Here is a 19,331-nt window from a genome sequence, read left to right on the forward strand (position 1 = left end):
TCTCTTATCTCGGGTCCAATGAAAATGCCTGCTTTCAGTTTTGCGTCACTTTTCTCTGCACCAAATTTTACTTTTAGGTACTGGAAGCCACAACCATCATGTGCCATTGCTTTTATGAAGTTTTTCGTAAGGCTGAGTTTGATGTGAAAGGGTGGAAGGAAGATCTTTTGTGGGTCTACCAGTGGCATATGCTGCACATTGTACCAACCAACTATGTGCTCATCTCTTTTAGGACAGTCTTTTACAGATTGCTGTTGTCACAGCTGATCCAAATACAAGAAGCACATATTTTTGGTATATCCCAGCTACAATTCTTGAAGGAGGGAAATCACCTTGAAATCACTACAAATATTCCAATTATGAACTGAGTATTTAACTCCTTTCAGAATGAATTCCATCGATTCACAAGTTTCTTCCATACCTACAATATGACCCACAGGAATGGAAGGTTTTTCATTACCATTATGTAACAACACAGCTTTGAGGCTAACCTTACTTGAGTCTATAAACAATCTCCATTCGTTAGCCACATGCACGTGTCCTAGTTTTTGCATGAGTGCATTAATGTCAGTTCAGAAACAAGCATTATTTTCTTGCTGGTAAAGAAGACAGATAAGCCTTCATGGCGAAAACAGAAAATGGAAATTTTCATACCTTGCTGTAGGAGATTCCATTGTTGTAGTCTGGATCTCGAAACTTCTGCCTTCTCCTTTGACAATGCTAGGTCTCTTACTGAATAGTTGAGAAATGGAATCAATATAACTGACTTACCCCCTCCCTCAAAATTGCTAGCCTTGTGCCAAAATGTAAAATCAATATAAATTGAGGAGTGATTGTGAATGTAGTGGCAGGGACTGTTAAAGTTAAAGCTTGCTACAGCAACAAAGGGTGCCCTTGACTTGTCCAAATAGTCAGTTGAGGTGTTTCTCTCAGACAAAACTGTAAGCATTGAAAGGGAACAAAAACTGCCGTACGTCATAAAATTTAGATGGCTTCCAACTTTTTAATTTTGTCCAGCACCACAGTAAAGAACAAGAAATTATTTAGATGCAAATTCTATTTTGATTTGTCATTAATAAAGTGGGTGGGATGCCAAAAAATTTCCGTTTGAGATTACGAGCTAGTATTTATCACTTTAATCTAACGCAGTGTTGCTCGACCAGTTTTTTGCCTATGGACTCTTTGATTCCTATTTTACTTGGATGGACCTTCATACCCATTCGGTGTTTAAAAAAATCCTACAGTATTTTTATAATAAAATATTATAAGAAATTGTTATTTTTATTTATATTTTTCTTGTTTCAGTCATTAGACTGCAACCATGCTGGGACACTGCCTTGAATTTTAGTCATATGAATCAACCCCTGTACTTGTTTTTTTTAAGCCTGATACTTATTCTATCAGAGTCATTCAGTGAACCACTAAGTAAGAGGGACATAAACACACCAACACCAGTTGTCAAGCATAGACACATATACACACACACTGACAGATATATATCATGTGATCACATGACCGACCAGGCTATCAGATGTTGCTACACATCGCTGGTCACAATGCGCTCCACATTGTTTCCGCTCAATAAACACTCACAATGCCCAGTCTGGGAATAATCGAAACTGCGATCCTACGACCACGAGTCCGCTGCCCTAACCACTGGGCCATTGCGCCTCCACATATATATATATGTGTGTGTGTGTGTGTGTATATATATATATAGAGAGAGAGATGGGCTTCTTTCAGTTTCCATTGACCAAATCCACTCACAAGGTCATAGTAGAAGACACTTACCCAAGGTGCCATGCTGTGGGACTGAACCTGGAACCTTGTGGTTTGGAAGCAAGCTTCTGACCACACAGCCATGTTTGCTCCTATTGTTAAAACATTTTGTGTATTGTAGAAGTATAACCAATTTATGGCATATAAGTTTTAACAACAAAATCTTACATGGAGCCCCCAGCATCATATGGACCTCACTTTGAGAATCACTGATTTAATGTATCATCTGCATGATATATTTTTCCATTCAGTTGCTCTAAGCTGGAATTTGAGAGTGCTCTAAGTATGTTTGTGCATTGATTTCCTGTTTTTTCCTGTTTACTACATTTGGTGTGAATACTATAAGGATGTTGTTTTCATAATTTCAGTATCTTCTATATAGTATAACTATGTTTTTGTTGTTGAGTGTATTGGTTGGTTGTATTTAATGTTCTCAGGTGTTGTTGATAACAAGATAACCTATATGTATATAGTATTTTTTTAAAGTAATGAGCATGTAAAAGACTTTATTAGAAATAATGATGCAGTGAAAATAAGACAACATTAGCTCAATGACTAATATTATTTCAATCATTTCAGGCTGTTCAGGAGACAAGCCCAGATATAAACATATTATCAACCCATTAGCATTCAGTTATACTCTGTCAAATGTAATGCTTATTTATTCACATTCATATTGTTTTGAATTAATTAGATATTATCTCGTAGCTTCCAGATTTCAATAATGTGATTGCTTATTTTTAGAATGACATTGTAGGATAGGTGTGAGAGGCTGAATTTGGCCAGTTTGAATGTGAAAAAAGTGGGTAGATCATTTTGGCTGGATATAGTCAATTTAAATGCTGAAGGGTTAAACCTCATCAGTAAAGTATAAACTTTGTTTCATTTGTCAAACTAATGAAGAAAGAATCTTTAACCCTTTAGCATTTAAACCGGCAATATCCGGCCAGAAGTTTTCTGCCTGTTTTATGTTCAAACTGGCCAGATCTGGTCTCTCACGCCAACCCTACAATATCGTTTTAAAAATTAACAGCTACCTCGTCAAAAGCTCATAGCTAGAAGATAATGCATGATTAGTTGAAAACAATGTGGATAAAAAAGCATTCATTTTGGTAGAATAATCATCATCATCATCATCATCATCATTTAACGTCCGCTTTCCATGCTAGCATGGGTTGGACGGTTCAACTGGGGTCTGGGGAGCCCGAAAGCTGCACCAGTCCAGTCAGATCTGGCAGTGTTTCTACAGCTGGATGCCCTTCCTAACGCCAACCACTCCGAGAGTGTAGTGGGTGATTTTATGTGCCACCGACACAGGTGCCAGACGAGGCTGACAAACGGCCACGCTCGGATGGTGTTTTTTATGTGCCACCGACACAGGTGCCAGACGAGGCTGGCAGACGGCCACGCTCGGATGGTGTTTTTATGTGCCACCGACACAGGTGCCAGACGAGGCTGGCAGACGGCCACGCTCGGATGGTGTTTTTATGTGCCACCGACACAGGTGCCAGACGAGGCTGGCAGACGGCCACGCTCGGATGGTGTTTTTATGTGCCACCGACACAGGTGCCAGATGAGGCTGGCAAACGGCCACGATCGGATGGTGCTTGTTACGTGCCCACAGCACGGAGGCCAGTCGATGCGGTACTGGCTACGGCCACGTTCGGATGGTTTTCTTATGTGCCACGTGCCACCGGCACTGGTACCACAAAGATACAAATTCCATTGATGTTCAAATAGATGAACATCAATGGAATTTGTATCTTTGTGGTACCAGTGCCGGTGGCACGTGGCGAACACTAAAGGGTTAAGTAGATGTCCAATATTGTAGACAAGTAGGTAGGTGTTTGGTACCTCATTATTTTGAACTAAAATCTCCTGGAAATGGCTTTCTCCTTCATCTTTCATGCGAGTATTATCATTGTCACCATCATTAACAGAATTGTTTTAACAATCATTTTTCCATGCCAGAGAGGATCAGACAAGTCTTACTGAGGAAATTTTTCTGTGGTTGGATGCTATTCTTGTTGCCAACACTCACTTGTCTCCAAGTAAGATAATGTTTTCTCTTGGTCATTCAAATGACTAACAGCATCTACATGGTGAGTTTATGCAACTTAGGAAAACAAACACACATGATATATATCTATATATATATATATATATATATATATATATATATATATATATATGTATAGAATTGTTAAAGAGGACAACTAAAGTTAAGGCAAGGCAAACATCTCAAGTCATATACATTATTATTATTATTATTATTATTATTGGAAAAAAATAATTTTTTCCAATAATAATAACGTATATGACTTGAGATGTTTGCCTTGCCTTAACATTTGTTGTTCTCTTTAACAATTACATATCTGCTATATCGGAAATCTGCACTGGCTCCATAGCTACCATTTTGGCTATAACCTTGGGACCCTAGTAATCCGTTAAAGTACTTAACTAGTGTACCTAGTTATTTAGATCACCTGTGAACTAAACCCCCATATTTTGTATGTGTGTGTATATATACACACACGCACAGGGTGAGACAAAAGTCACACACCATAGCAGTATATTAATTAATAATGTTTAAAATGACTAATTTTTTCAGGTATTTTCTTATTTGCAGAAACAATTTTGACAAAGTAAGAGGGGTAAAAAACTAACAAAGAATAAATGAATTACTTTAGTATTCATGAATGAGAAAGCAGGTGCTATTCACAGATCTGTTGCAAAAGAATTCAACAGGCAGAAATCACACCGATTTCCAATTCATAAGTCAACTGTTGGACATCTGATTAATCATTTTAAAGAAACTGATAGTGTTGCTGACCACCCTTGAAGTGGCAAACTGAAAAGTGCAACCAATCCAACATCAACAGAAATTGGTTTAGAAACTCTTACAAACAGCCTCAAATGTGTTATGAAAAGGAAGGGAGACATTTTGAACAGCACATATAACAATTAAATAACTAGCAAATAAATTTTCTTGTGTAATTATACTTTTAATAAATTATCCCTGTGGTGCATGACTTTTGCCTCACCCTGTACATATATCATCATCGTTGTTTAACATCTGCCTTCCATGAAGGTGCACAATATGAAACCATAAAGGAAAAATTTCATCATCACTAATTGTGACCAAGGATGCTGAATAGCACCTATATTGCAAGAAATAAGAGTTAAAATCCTTAAGGCTGTATGAATTACACAATTTATATACACTGACATTAGCAAAACACTGGACCAGTTTTGTCTGTTAGTTTCAGACTTATCAGCAGTGCTTACTCCATTGCTCTGATAGAAAATACCAAAGACTACTCATGTCCCAATATTTACTTGCTTTTATTTATAACTTTATATGCTTTGAAATCCAGTGTTCCAAAAAAATAAAAGAATGTGTGAGTGTGTGTGTGTGTACAACTAGCTGCCAAATGTTTCCATCAACCAATTCTACCCAAAAGATATTGGTCAGCCTGTAACCCTAGTAAAAGACATCTACTCACAGTGCCTTGCAATGGGGAGAGCCCAAAAACCAAATTGCTGGGAAGCAAAATTCTTAACCACAGAACCATGTTTATCTTCACATATCTTCACATGTGAATGAAAATGAATAAATAACTAATATTTTTGTTTTCAATCATTTATTCTTCTTTTTTACTTAATTATTTCTTTCTGCTAAATGTGGTCTGGCATTCTGTCAGTTACAACAATGAGTGTTCCAGTCGATTCAGTCAGTGGAACAGCCTGCCAGTGAAATTAATGTGCAAGTGGTTGAGCACTCACACCAATAATGCAGTTCTCAATGTGACAAATAAGGCTGGCCCCTTGAATTACCGGTACAGCTCATTTTTGTCAGCTGAGTGGACTGGAGCAACATGAAATAAAGTGTCTTGCTCAAGAACACAATGTTCCACCAGGAATCAAACTCATGACCTTATGATCACAAGCTGAATCACCTAACCACGAAGCCATGCACCTTCACACATGGCTTAGAAGTTAATGTTTGTGACTCAAGGTTCAAATCCACATTTAGCACAAGAGAAGAAATAATCGGATTGGTGAAACTTATACAGCAAAACATTTTCTACTTTTGGCAAAACCCTATATATATATGTGTGTGTGTGTGTATTTTGTATGTATGTATATATACATTATATATATATATATATATATATCTGTATGAGTTTGTCGATTTTATATCCTCCCCATTTTCTTATTTCCCTTTTATATATATATATACATCATTCTCTATAAATCCTGGGTCTTTCGCTTTGCTGAACACAAATCAATGTATTGATTTTAAAAAAAGTAATGTGTTCCTTTTTTCATTTGAACTTCATCTTTCTTTTTAGTTGTTCTTTGTTCTTCCTTTTTTTGTGTGTTTTTTGCCTAGAGATATTTATTCCATTACCTACACAATAGAAATGTTTGCAAGTGTTTAACCAAATTGCCAGACAGACACATTGTCATTGTGTGTTTCACATGCTGTTATATGTTTTCTAGTAAAATGTTTTGGTTATATCATCATCATCATCATCGCCGTCATCATCATCATCAGCAGCAGCAGCAGTGTCATTGGTGGCATCATAATCTATAATGATATATATATATATATATATATATATACATACATGCATATACACACACACACACATACATACATATATAAGCATAAAAAGGATATAGCTTAGTGGTTAGAACATCAGGCTCACAATTATGAGGTAGTGAGTTTGATTCCTGGACCGGGCAGAGTGTTGCTCTTGAGCAAGACATTTTATTTCGCGTTACTCTTGTTCACTCAGCTGTAGAAATGAGTTGTGACATCACTAATGCCAAGCTGTATTGGCCTTTGCCTTTCCCTTGGATAACATCAGTGGCATGAAGAGGGGAGGCTAGTATACGTGGGTGACTGCTGGTCTTCCATAAACAACCTAGCCAGGACTTGTGCCACAGAGGGTGACTTCCTAGGTTCAATCCCATGGTCATTCATGACCGAAGTGGGGGTCTTTATGTAGGCATAGATATGGTAGTATGGTTAACAAATTTGCTTAGCAGCTACATGGTTTCAGGTTCAGTCTTCTTGCATGAAAATAAATATCTTCTGTTATTACCTTAGGCTAACCAATACCTGGTGAGTGAATTTGTTAGATGGGGGCTTTTATTAAGCCCATCATACGCACACACACATGCATGTACACACTCATATATTATGATATATTATATATATATATATATATATATAAATCTGTGTTTGTGCTACGTAAGAAGCACTAAGTCCACTCTGCTGAGTGGTTGGTGTTAGGAAAGGCATTCAGCTGTTAAAACCCTACCAAAACGGTCACAGAAATTTGATGCAGGCTTCTGCCTGGCCAGCTCTTGTGAAACTGTTGTACTCATGCCAGCATGTAAGGCAGATGTTAAATGATGATGAGTATGTATATATATATATATGTGTATATATAAAAGGTTGGCAACTAAGTTCCTGCTGTATTTTTAAATTTAAATTAACTAATTAATCAATAATGTAATAATGTATTCACCCTTGTTGTTTAGAACTTCTTCCCAACATTCAACAAGATTTTCAATACCTTGTTGGTAGAAATCACCGCATTTTCAACTTGAAAAATTGATCCAACCAAGCTCTCAATTCTGCATCAGTATTGAACAAAACTCCGCACATAGCATTTGAAAGAGATCGAAAGAGGTGGAAATTCATTGGTGCTAAATTAGGAGAGTACGGCAGGTGTGGAAGCACTTCCCAGTCATGCGTTTGAATGGCTTCCTTGGTCATATTGGCAATATGAGGGCAGGTGTTGTCATGCAGCAGAAGAACTCCATGCTGACGATTAGGTCATTTCTCTTGAATAGCCATGTTGAGTCATTCCATCTGTTGAACATAGAGTTCCGCATTGACCGTTTGGTTCCATTCAAGCAATATTCATAATGGATATACAGTCTACAGAATGCTTCAGTCAACCCAATTCTATGTTAAATGATACTTATTCCAAGCAGCACTTAATAGAATTGAACCAAAAACCAAATGACTGCAAATCAAATTTTTTAACCTCACAACAACAATGTGTCTTGCATCCTTAGAATTCAATACATATCTATGGCTGTCTGGTAAGTAGCTTGCTAACCAACCACATGGTTCCGGGTTCAGTCCCACTGCGTGGCATCTTGGGCAAGTGTCTTCTGCTATAGCCCCGGGCCGACCAGTGCCTTGTGAGTGGATTTGGTAGACGGAAACTGAAAGAAGCCTGTCGTATATATGTATATATATGTATGTGTGTGATTGTGTGTCTGTGTTTGTCCCCCTAGCGTTGCTTGACAACCAATGCTGGTGTGTTTACGTCCCCTTCACTTAGCGGTTCGGCAAAAGAGACCGATAGAATAAGTACTGGGCTTATAAAGAATAAGTCCCGGGGTCGATTCGCTCAACTAAAGGCGGTGCTCCAGCATGGCCGCAGTCAAATGACTGAAACAAGTAAAAGAGTATAGATAGATAGATATAAAAGATTCTGTTCATTTGTGTGTTTGTCTCTCCAACAAAGTGAAAGTAAATGGTTCAAGGGAGGCTATTCTGGAAGCTATTATGCTTTTTTTATATTTTCTGTTATGCTATTGCCTAATTTGTCTCAACAAAAATTATGCGATGGCATAACACTAATTGTGCACGAACCTATGAGGAACTGCATTGAGGCAAATATTCTTACTGGTTGTGGTAAACGTGACACTGTCTTCTTTCCTCACATACCAGTTACACCATCTAATGTCCCATTCCAATTTAAGCAGTTACAGTTTCCTATTCGTGTTTCTTTCGCTATGAGTATTAATAAAAGGCAGGGCTAAACACTAAAAGTTACTGGATTGCAACTTGGACAGCCATGCATTTCACATGGCCAACTTTATGTAGGAACATCATGTGTGGGAGCAAAAGTAAATTTTTCTGCTTATGCACCCCAAAATAAAACAAAAGACATTATTTATGGAGAATTATTCACTCTTAATGCAACTTGAATACTTCAATAACTTAATTTACCATTACTGACATTACATTCAAGAGCGAGTAAATTACCTATTTTTATTAACTGTATTATATAGTTGCCATTACTGTATTGACAAATAAAATAACACATACAACTCACTTATTATAATCATATAATAAAGAAACACAAATTCATGCATAAATTTGATCTTTTTCCTGCTTCAATTATTACATGTTCTTTCTCTTATAACAATATTATATAATTGCCATTTCTCTATTAATAAATTAAACAGCACATACAACTCACTTATCATTGTCATATAATAAACAAACACAAGTTCATGTATGAAATTGATCTTTTTTCTGCTTCAATTATTACATATTTTTCTGTTATAAAAAATACACACATACAGGAGTAAATTACATATATAATAATACTTTGAATGTTGCTCCTGAGAAACAGTAAAAGTAATTACCTGACCAATGACGGGTATTACTGCTAGTATATATATATATATATATATATATATATATATATATATATATATATATATTATATATATATATATATATATATACATATGCTGGAATCTCCTGTTGAAGACAATGTATGAATGTTCAGTTTTTGCTAAATGACCTGCACAAATGATTTCTTTCTAGTGATCAAATGTATGTGCTGTACATTAGCTCACTACCTCCATCAAATGAGCATTGCCTATACAGGTGCACAAGTGTGTCACATGTCAGATATCAAAATGATCGCAGAGCAACATGAAAGGAAGTGATTTGCTCAAGAACACTAAGTGGCATCTGGTCCAGGAATCGAACCCACAATCTAGAAATCTTGTGAGCAACACCCTAACCACTTAACACACACACAGACACATCTATATATGTATATATATATATATATATATATATACATACAGAGAAAGAGAGGTAAGTAGGTAGGCAGGTAGGTGGGCAAGCAGGTTGACAGGCAGATATGCAGACAGACAGGCAGGTAAGTAGGTAGTATAAGTGTAAGTAGGTAGATAGGTAGGTAAGGAAGGTAGGTAGGTAGGTAAGGAAGGTAGGTATGTAGGTAGGTAGGTAGGTATGTAGGTAGGTAGGTAGGTAGGTAGGCAGGTAGGTAGGTAGGTAGGTAGGTAGGTTGATAGGTAGGTAGAGAGAGGAAAAAACGTGCAAGTAAGAAACAACCAAATTTTATTATCTTTCCTTTATGCCAACATGCTCAATACACATTGCAACAGCAACAAAGAAACAACTTTCATAGCCAAATACCAACTACTTCTAAACCATTGTAGAAGAGAAAGGACAACTAATAAAATTCTTTCTGCTACACCTGATGCTACTGCTGCTGCTACAACTACAGCTTTGACTACTTTTGTTACTACTACTGTTACAGCTACTACCCCCATCACTCTTATTACTTTTAATGACAATTAATACAAGTCAGCACAAATTCTCTTGATTCTAATTAACAACACTTTTTCTTTTATATTTTTCTGGGTGTTGGTTACCTGACAGTTGTAGTTATCTGAGAACTGAACAAGAGGGAATTCACTAAATTATTTCTTTTGCTTCACATCATTGGCTGGATTAAATGCAATCCTTTGATTGCAAAGTATTCCAGTATGATAGTTTTCTTTTTATCCAGGCTATTCCACACTTCAGTGTTGTATTTGATCAAATAGATATTACAGCTGATCAAGATACAATTTTGTACTACATATAAGATGAAAAATCAATGGTTTACTCCACACTGTCAATATTGTGCTTTATTTTTGAAGAAAATTCTATATTTTTGTAATAGTTGTTTAGTCCCTGAACATTCATGATAAAGTAGATTCCTATGATTTAAAATCATCCCAAGCATAACCGTGCATCTTTTATTCAAACATTGTATATCTAATACTATGTTATCTAATGTAGTCTAAATTCTCAGCTTAAGATAGTAGGAGATGATTTAAGGAAAGGTAATATTTATCCCCACTTAAACATGGATGATCTGCTGGCACAAACTATACTGCGGTAGATACCATAAGAAAAACCCTCATATCAACTTTTGGTGCAAAATGCACACCAGTGGGGAGATAAGTCTTTGCCATCCAGCTCCAAGACCACCAGATCATGTGATTTCAACCATCCTTGGTCTTATTAATTATAGATGCACAATCACTAGAGATAGGAGCAACTCATCTCCCCAGCCATGCTAGAGCACCCCTTTAGTCAAGCAAATCGATCCCCGGACTTATTCTTTGTAAGCCTAGTACTTATTCTATCGGTCTCTTTTGCCAAACCGCTAAGTTACAGAAACCTAAACACACCAACATTGGTTGTCAAGCAATGTTGGGAGGACAAACACAGACACACAAACATATACACACATGTACATATACATATATATATACATATATACAACGGGCTTCTTTCAGTTTCCGTCTACCAAATCCACTCACAAGGCTTTGGTCACACCAAGGTTATAGTAGAAGACACTAGCCCATGGTGCTACACAGTGGGACTGAACCCGGAACCATGCGGTTGGTAAGCAAGCTACTTACCACACAGCCACTCCATTTAAGTGGGAATAAATATTACTTCTCAGTATTAATACTGCCTCTGTCACTAATATATATGATTTAAGGAAAATTTAGCTGTTATTTCTGGCTGATTGACTAACCTGGTAGATGTTGGCTCACTGTTGATGTGAATAAGAAATTACATATGTTTTGCTTTAATGGCAGTATTAAAATTATGGTCATTAGAACTAATGACCATATGGGTCAGTAACTCATTGCCTGAACCTTGCAGCGGTTGTACTATAGAGCCATCAACTCTTACGAATGTAAATCTTATTTGAATACATCCAATACAGTTCTTGTTTCAGACTCATTCGCTCTCTTCCACTCTCTTACAAACATACACACACACACACACCTTCCAAACCACCCACACACTTTTTCTTTCGATCATCAATACACAATTTCTCTTCCATACTTCATTGACCTATTTATCACTCATTCATACTCATTCATAAGCACACAGTCTCTCTTTTACTCTCTCTCTCTCTTTCTTCCTTTTCGGTCTTTGTCTGTCTCTCTTTTCTATCTATCTATATATTTATCTATCTATCTATCTATCTAACTATTTATCTATCTATCTATCTATCTATCTATCTATCTATTTATCTATCTATCTATCTATCTCTATCTCTCTACTTCTTTAATATTCTTATTGCTTTTTTTTTTCTCCCTTTATCATTCTCTCTCTCTCTCTCTTACACACACACACACTGCTAAACCTCCAAAACAGATTATTCAGTATCATAAAAAGTTATCAGTTTTGGCACAGGTTAGATGTATTGGCCACACTCCTCACACATCCATTACAAGGTTTGATGCCAATAACAATTTATAACAAACATGTTAATAAATAATCTAGACTGTATTGTGACAAGCAACGAGATTTCAATTAGTCTTCTAACAAATATAATATTATCTATTATAGACTGGAATCTAGCCATCTGGGATCTCATTTTATTCTCCTTTCTACCAACATTTCACCATTTATCAATTTCTTCCTTTCTTTCTTCATAAATGTGAAAATGCAGTAGTCAAGGGGATAAAGTACTGAACAACCCAACCATGATGAAGGGAAACAGAAGACTCCCAAGAAACTAATGGTAGTTTCAATGGTGTCTGTCTTTACAGCATGGGCATGTTAGGTAGGTGTCCAGCGAATGAACACTTTCTGATTTTGTTGAAAGAAAATTAGTTAGATTCTGGATTGAATATAGAGTATGGATCAATTGGTTTTGTATCATTGATGTGATCAAACAGATAACAAAGGGAGACTGGTACTGGTCCATGTCAACAAGTCTTCTTCTTCTTCTTCTTCTTCTTCTTCTTCTTCTTCTTCTTCTTCTCCTCCTCCTCCTCCTCCTCCTTCTTCTTCTTCTTCTTCTTCTTCTTCTTCTTCTTCAACATGCACACACACACATATATATATATATGTATATATATATATCATATATATCATCATTATCATTATTGAATGGCCATTGACTATGCTGGCATGGGTTGGACAATTTCACCAGGGCTGGTAAGCTGTGGGGCTACACCAGACTCCAGTCTAATTTGGTATGGTTTCTATGGCTGGATGCCCTTCCTAACGCCAACTACTCTGAGAGTGTAACGGATATTTTTGTGTGCTACCAGGATAGGTACCAGCCAGTATCTGCCGTGACTATGATTTTGCTTGGCTTCATGGGTCTTCTTCTCATGTACAACATCTATCGTTGCCTCTGTGAGGCTCAACGCTTGAAAAATGCTTTTTACATGCCAGTGGCATGGGTGCTAGTTACATGACACTGGCATCAGCCACATTGCCTCTGTGAGGTCCAACACTCAAAAGGTGCTTTTTACATGCCACTAGCATGGGTAACATTTATGTGATACCGACAGCAGCCACAACCATGGTTTCACTTAGCTTGACGGGTCTTCTCAAGTACAGCATATTACCAAAGGTCCTGGTCACTAGTCATTGCCTCCATGAGGCCCAACATTTGAAGATCATGTTTCACCACCTCATCCCATACCTTCGTGGGACTCCCTCTTCCACAAGTCCTCCCCACAGTTAGAGACCGGCACGTCTTTACACTGCTGTCCTCGTCCATATGCATCACATGTCTATACTAGTGCAGTCGTCTCTCTTGCATACCACATCTGATGCCTCTTATACCCAACTTTTCTCTCAAGATGCTTACACTCTGCCATACATACACACTGACATTGCACATCTAGTAAAGCATGCTAGCTTTATTTCTTTCAAGTTTATGCATGTCCTTGGTGGTCACAGCCCATGTTTCACTCCTATGTAGCACAGTTGTTTTCACACAGGCATCATACAGTCTGCCTTCACTTTGAGGGAGAGGCCCTTTGTTGACATCAGAGGTAGGAGCCCTCTGAATTTTGCCCATCCTATTCTTATTCTCACAGCTATGCTCTCGGAGCATCCACCTTCACTACTGGCTTGGTCACTGAGATAACAGAAGCTACCAACTACTTCTAGCTTTCCTCCCTTGCATTTGATGGAGTCTATTTTCTGTATGTTTTTAGTGTTAATTGTTCCTGTGCACCTTCCATACACATAAAAATTCAGTTCTATATTTAAGAGATGAGGAATTATGTACATTATTTACATTCGACAGATATTTGTCCTCATCTTGTTTTTTTTTTGTTGTTGTTGTTGTTTTTGCTGTTCAGGTCGCTGCTTGGAATCGAACTCGGAATCTTGGGGTTAGTAGCCCGTGCTCTTAACCACTACGCCATATGCCCATGTTAACAACAAACAAGATGAGGACAAGTATCCGTTGAATGAAAATAATGTAAATAATACACAAAAAATTGTGTATTATTTACATTGTGTCCTGACCAAGGGAGACCATCACTGATCATTGTCCATGCAAAATGCCAGCAATGCCCATTCAACTTCACCTAGGTTTGCATCTGCAGCTTCCATGCTTGCCATGGCATCCTCCTACTTGACCAAGCATCAGACAGTCACCTTACTGACAATTGCACAAACTAAAATTTTAGGTCCAATAAGGCTTGCACAGCACCTCACAGACCCTATTCACATGATCCAGAGAGAAGCCAGGGCAAGATATCCAGTGCCAATATAGGCTACATGTTCAAATATGTGGAAGAGCTATGATCTCAAGCACATGTAAAAGATCTCCAAAATGTTTAATGCCATTCCCTGCATATCTTGTTCTGCAGCAGAGTGATCTTCTTTTAGAGATATGCTTTAACAAAAGTTAAGTTATCTTCCAACATGCCAGACACTAACCTGTAATTTCTGAAGGCTCTTGCTACTGCTACTAGATAGTAGATGGAAGGGTCTTGTTTGAAACCCTGTTGGGTTTCTAGCAATCCACCTCACCTAGCAAGCCTAAGGGGCAGGGGTGCTGGTTTAGTCACCAACGATCCAACCATGCAACAGGTTGTACTGGATTCCATGTTACCCGTAGCACTCATGAGAGATCACACAAGTAACCTGACATGTGTATGTATGTGTGTGTGTATGTATGTATGTAAGTATGTATGTACATACATACGCACACATGTATGTGTGCCTGTATGCATGTATGTATGTATGTATGTATGTATGTATGTATGTATGTATGTATGTTAGAATAAGTACCAGAAAGTAAGCTCTGAGTTTGATTTGTCTGACTAAACCTTTCAAGGTGATGCTGCAGCTTGGCCACAAACCAATGACTGATAAAAAAAGATAAGATAAAAAGGTAAGATATACTTTCTGTCAGGAATTGCAATCAATAATTAATATCAGCAATAGGTAAAAATAAAAGCTAATGGACACATGTTTCCTTGCTTTGATTTGAAGATCAACAGTGACAAGATGTGATAAATCAGGATTTCAAATTGACTGCAGACATTTCACAGTGATAAGACATTTATTACAAAATATGTGATAATCTATTGCTATTCTCTTGCCTTTGATGTCTCTCTCTCTCTCTCTCACTCACTCCTTCTTTCACCCTCTCTCCTTCTCTCTTTCTTTCTCTCTCTTGCTCTCTCCCTCTGACTGGGCAACCATGTATCTTCTCTAGAGCAAGACACCTGTTTCTGCCCCTCTGTCACACTCAAACCTCTCATCACCTGGCACAAAGCTATCTCCTCCAATCCCCTGCCCTCTCAAAGAATCTTTGTCTTGTGAGTTACTTGGTGACCTCGCCAGTGCTGATGCCATGTAAAAAGTATTCAATCCACTCTGTAAGGTGGTTGGTGCTAGGAAGGGCATCGAGCTGTAAAAAACAGACCTTGTCAGTATTGGTGCTACATAAAAAGCACTCAGGCCACTCTGTAAGGTGGTTGGCATTAGGAAGGGCATCCAGCCAAAGGAACCAAGTCAAAATAGACCTCACCAGTGCTGGTGCCACGTATAAAGTACTCAGTCCACTCTGTAAAGTGGTTAACATTAGGAAGGGCATCCAGCCATAAAAACCATGTCAAAACAGAAAAATGCAGTCTAGTGAAGTCTTCTGGCTGGCCAGCTCCTGTCAAGCCATCCAACCATGCATGGAAAATGCACTGTTCCAAAGGTCCCAGCTACCCTGTACTGAAAAAGCTTGTGATTCAAGGGCCCACAGCAACTTAAAGTCTTGCCAAAACATCTGAGGGATCTTCATTGAGTAACAGTAGATGTTTTCAAGAAACAGCTTGACTTCCTGCTGTCCAAGGTTCCAGATGACCCTACATCACTGAAAGAAACTCAAAAGAGGGCAGCAGCATTGACCTCCCTCTACCAAAAGTCAATCACATGACATTGGCTATTGTAAAGATGATTATACCAGCTGTGCTCTAGCATGGTTACAGCCTTTGTACTGAAGTATATAAAAGAATAAAATGTTTGCTAAGTGTCCAAGTAGTAAACCATGTAATACCACTGATTCCACAGTGGCACAGAAGAAACTTCTTTCAAGATCATCTGATAGTGATAACTTCTATATGACACTGAGGCCAACAAAAACTGCCTAAGCTGTTGCAATGAATTTTTACATACTTTGTTGCTGATGCAATGTTACTTCCCAACTACATATATAAAATTTTAGACAGTGCCATAAATCACTACTGCAGTGATACCTGGGGATTATGAAGAATGTATTGTGGTTAAGTATATCCTCAAATATTCAACTGACTTCAACAAAAGAAAAGACTTTAAAGCCATGTACAAATTACTGCTTCTCTCCTTTCTAAAGATGGCCTCAACTTGATTAATAATACTGAAGGTATTCTTATAGGATGGACAGGATAATTCACAAGCCTTTTTCACAACACATTTACAATGGATGAAATTGTCAGAGACATTCCACCGAGCCATGGTATTAAGGAAAGGAATAGTAATACCTTCATAGAGAAAGTAATAATTGCCATTAAACAGATCAACTCAGAAAAGACTCCAAGAATTGATAGTACGAGCTGAGTTTATTGAGCACGATGGAAATAAAATGGCTGATCACACAATCACAATGATTGTCAATGGCTAGAATGCTTCACTATTCGTACAAGACTGAAAAAATACAATACTAATTTCATTGCAGAGAGGAAGGGGTGTCAAACCAATCTGTGGTAACTTTTGTTGTATTTCCTTACTAGTAACTCTTGGTAAGATATTCACTGAACTCTTATTGACCTATTTGGAGACCTATCTTCTATCATTGTCCCAGAGTCTTAAAGAGAATTCAGATTTGGTAGAGAAACTACAGATAGTATTTTTAGTGTCAAACAATTGTAAGATAAGCACATAAAGCAAGGACCAGCCTTTTGTCAAGTTGTAGTTGCTAAACAGCAGATTCAGTCACAGTGAATAGAAATGCATTCCAATATTTTTAAAAATACAAGAAAACTGTTTATATTTTGTTTTGCATTTGGTGTACAAGTCAATGTGTGTATTTTAGATTTAGAACAGATACATCATGTTCCTCTGTATCAGGAGGAAGTGACTTAAAAGGTTGGTGATAAGAAGGGCATTTAGTTATTCAACACTGCCCCAGAAAATCTACCTAACCCATATCAAGGCAGAAAAAAATAACATAAAATAATGTTGGTGCAAGCCTTATAGCTATGTGATTAATCATTTTTGACATTTAATTCCGAATTAAATTATAAAAAAATTTAATCTTTCAAAATGTATCAACTGTTTATGAGACAGACTTGATATTAGCGTGGTTATGTATAAACCAGCAGCTGGCGAAGATCTTTATCTCAACACTATTTGCTTTTACTGTTAACATAGATTTATACAAATTTTTGATATTTTTCTGTTCTAATTACTGTAGTTTCAAAGCATTTTAGTTCAATGTTGATACTGGTATTTTCAACATTTGGTTTAAACTTGGATTTTACATTTTCCATGGCATTCACATAGTCTTTTAAAAATGAAAATTTTTTCATTTTCAGCATGGTCATGCTGAGCCAGCTTCATCACACTTAGCCATTATTTCTTTGTCTTTGAAGTTCTGTGATTCATTAAATAATCTTTCAAATTTTTGCACTCTGAACTTAATAATACATGCTATTTGTAGCAGGAGAAATAGTATCATTTTGCAACAATTCTGCATTATGGAGAAACAATGTAAAAGTAACTTCATTTTGTCTTTTTGAATTTTTTTTTTCTAAAAAATGCAGATATAATTCAGTGATAACAAAATTCTTTTTATTCCTTGGATTTAAGAGAATAGATATAACTACCTCTGCAAAACAAAAAGTCTCAAAACCTCTTGAATGCATCTTGTGTTTCAGCAGTTTGAGTTATATTAAGTGACCTCCTCAATTTAGTAAGGATGACTCCCAACCTCAGTGAACATAATATTGGTTTCAAATTTTGGTCCAAGGCCAGCAAGTTCATGGGAGGGGGTAAGTTGATGACATCAATCCCTGTGCTTGACTGGTACGTATTTTATTGACCCCAGAAGGATATAAGGCAAAATTAGCCTTGTCAGAATTTGAATTCAGAATGTAAAGATGGACAAAACACCAGAAAGCATTTTGCCCAGTGTGCTAACGATCCTGTCAGGTCACTGCCTTCCAATGAACATTAATATTAATACAATTTAAGGTGGTATTCTGGCAGAATTGTCAACATGCCTGACAAAATGCTTCATGGTATTTTGTCTGTCTTTACATTCTGAATTCAAATTCTGATGAGGTTGACTTTGCCTTTCATCATTTCAAGGTCGATAAAATAAGTACCAGTTGAACTCTGAGGTTGATGTAATTAAATTACCTGCTCCCCAAAAATTACTGACCTTGTACCAAAATTTGAAACCAATATCAATACATCTCCTCTTTCACAATAATATATCTTCATCCCATGCTAAAGAAAATCTAACTTCTAAATTAACTTGATTCTGTGAAAAAGAACACAATTTGACTTTCTTTTCAACAACATAGTCATACACTACTCTCTTAACATTCGAAGCATTCATGAAAGCAGTGTTGCCAAATGAAAATTATAATTTAATGCTAGATTTCTACTTAAAAAAGAAAAAAAAAAGAATATGGTTAGAAATGCCAAATAAGAGAAAGTCATGCTAGTTACTTATTTATTTTTAAAAACATCATAGAAATTAAACTTTTGCTAGCATAACTTCTAAATCATTGAACGCTTCAGCATTGCTACTTTATTTCTAAATTAGATATCTGTCCATTGAACCAATTTTATTTAGTGTTTGCTTCAGGTACACAATAATCTTTGCAACATTTATCATGTCGTTTCAGGTCATATTTTACAGAGAGAACAGCTCCAAGTATTGAAAGTCACATTTTTATTTCTCCATTTTGTTTTTGATAACATTCATGCTACAGAATAATCTTTCCAACTCAGCATTTGAATTAGGTAATATTAAAAGATTAAGAGCAAATGCTGCAACATCTCTAAAGGAATTTCTTCTAGTGGTAACTTTGTCATAAAATATTTCTGTCCAGAATTTTTCAGTATTAACAGTGGTGGTCCATTTAAGCAAATGAATATT

This window comes from Octopus sinensis, linkage group LG1, assembly GCF_006345805.1.
Source record: "Octopus sinensis linkage group LG1, ASM634580v1, whole genome shotgun sequence".
NCBI classification, from domain to species: domain Eukaryota; kingdom Metazoa; phylum Mollusca; class Cephalopoda; order Octopoda; family Octopodidae; genus Octopus; species Octopus sinensis.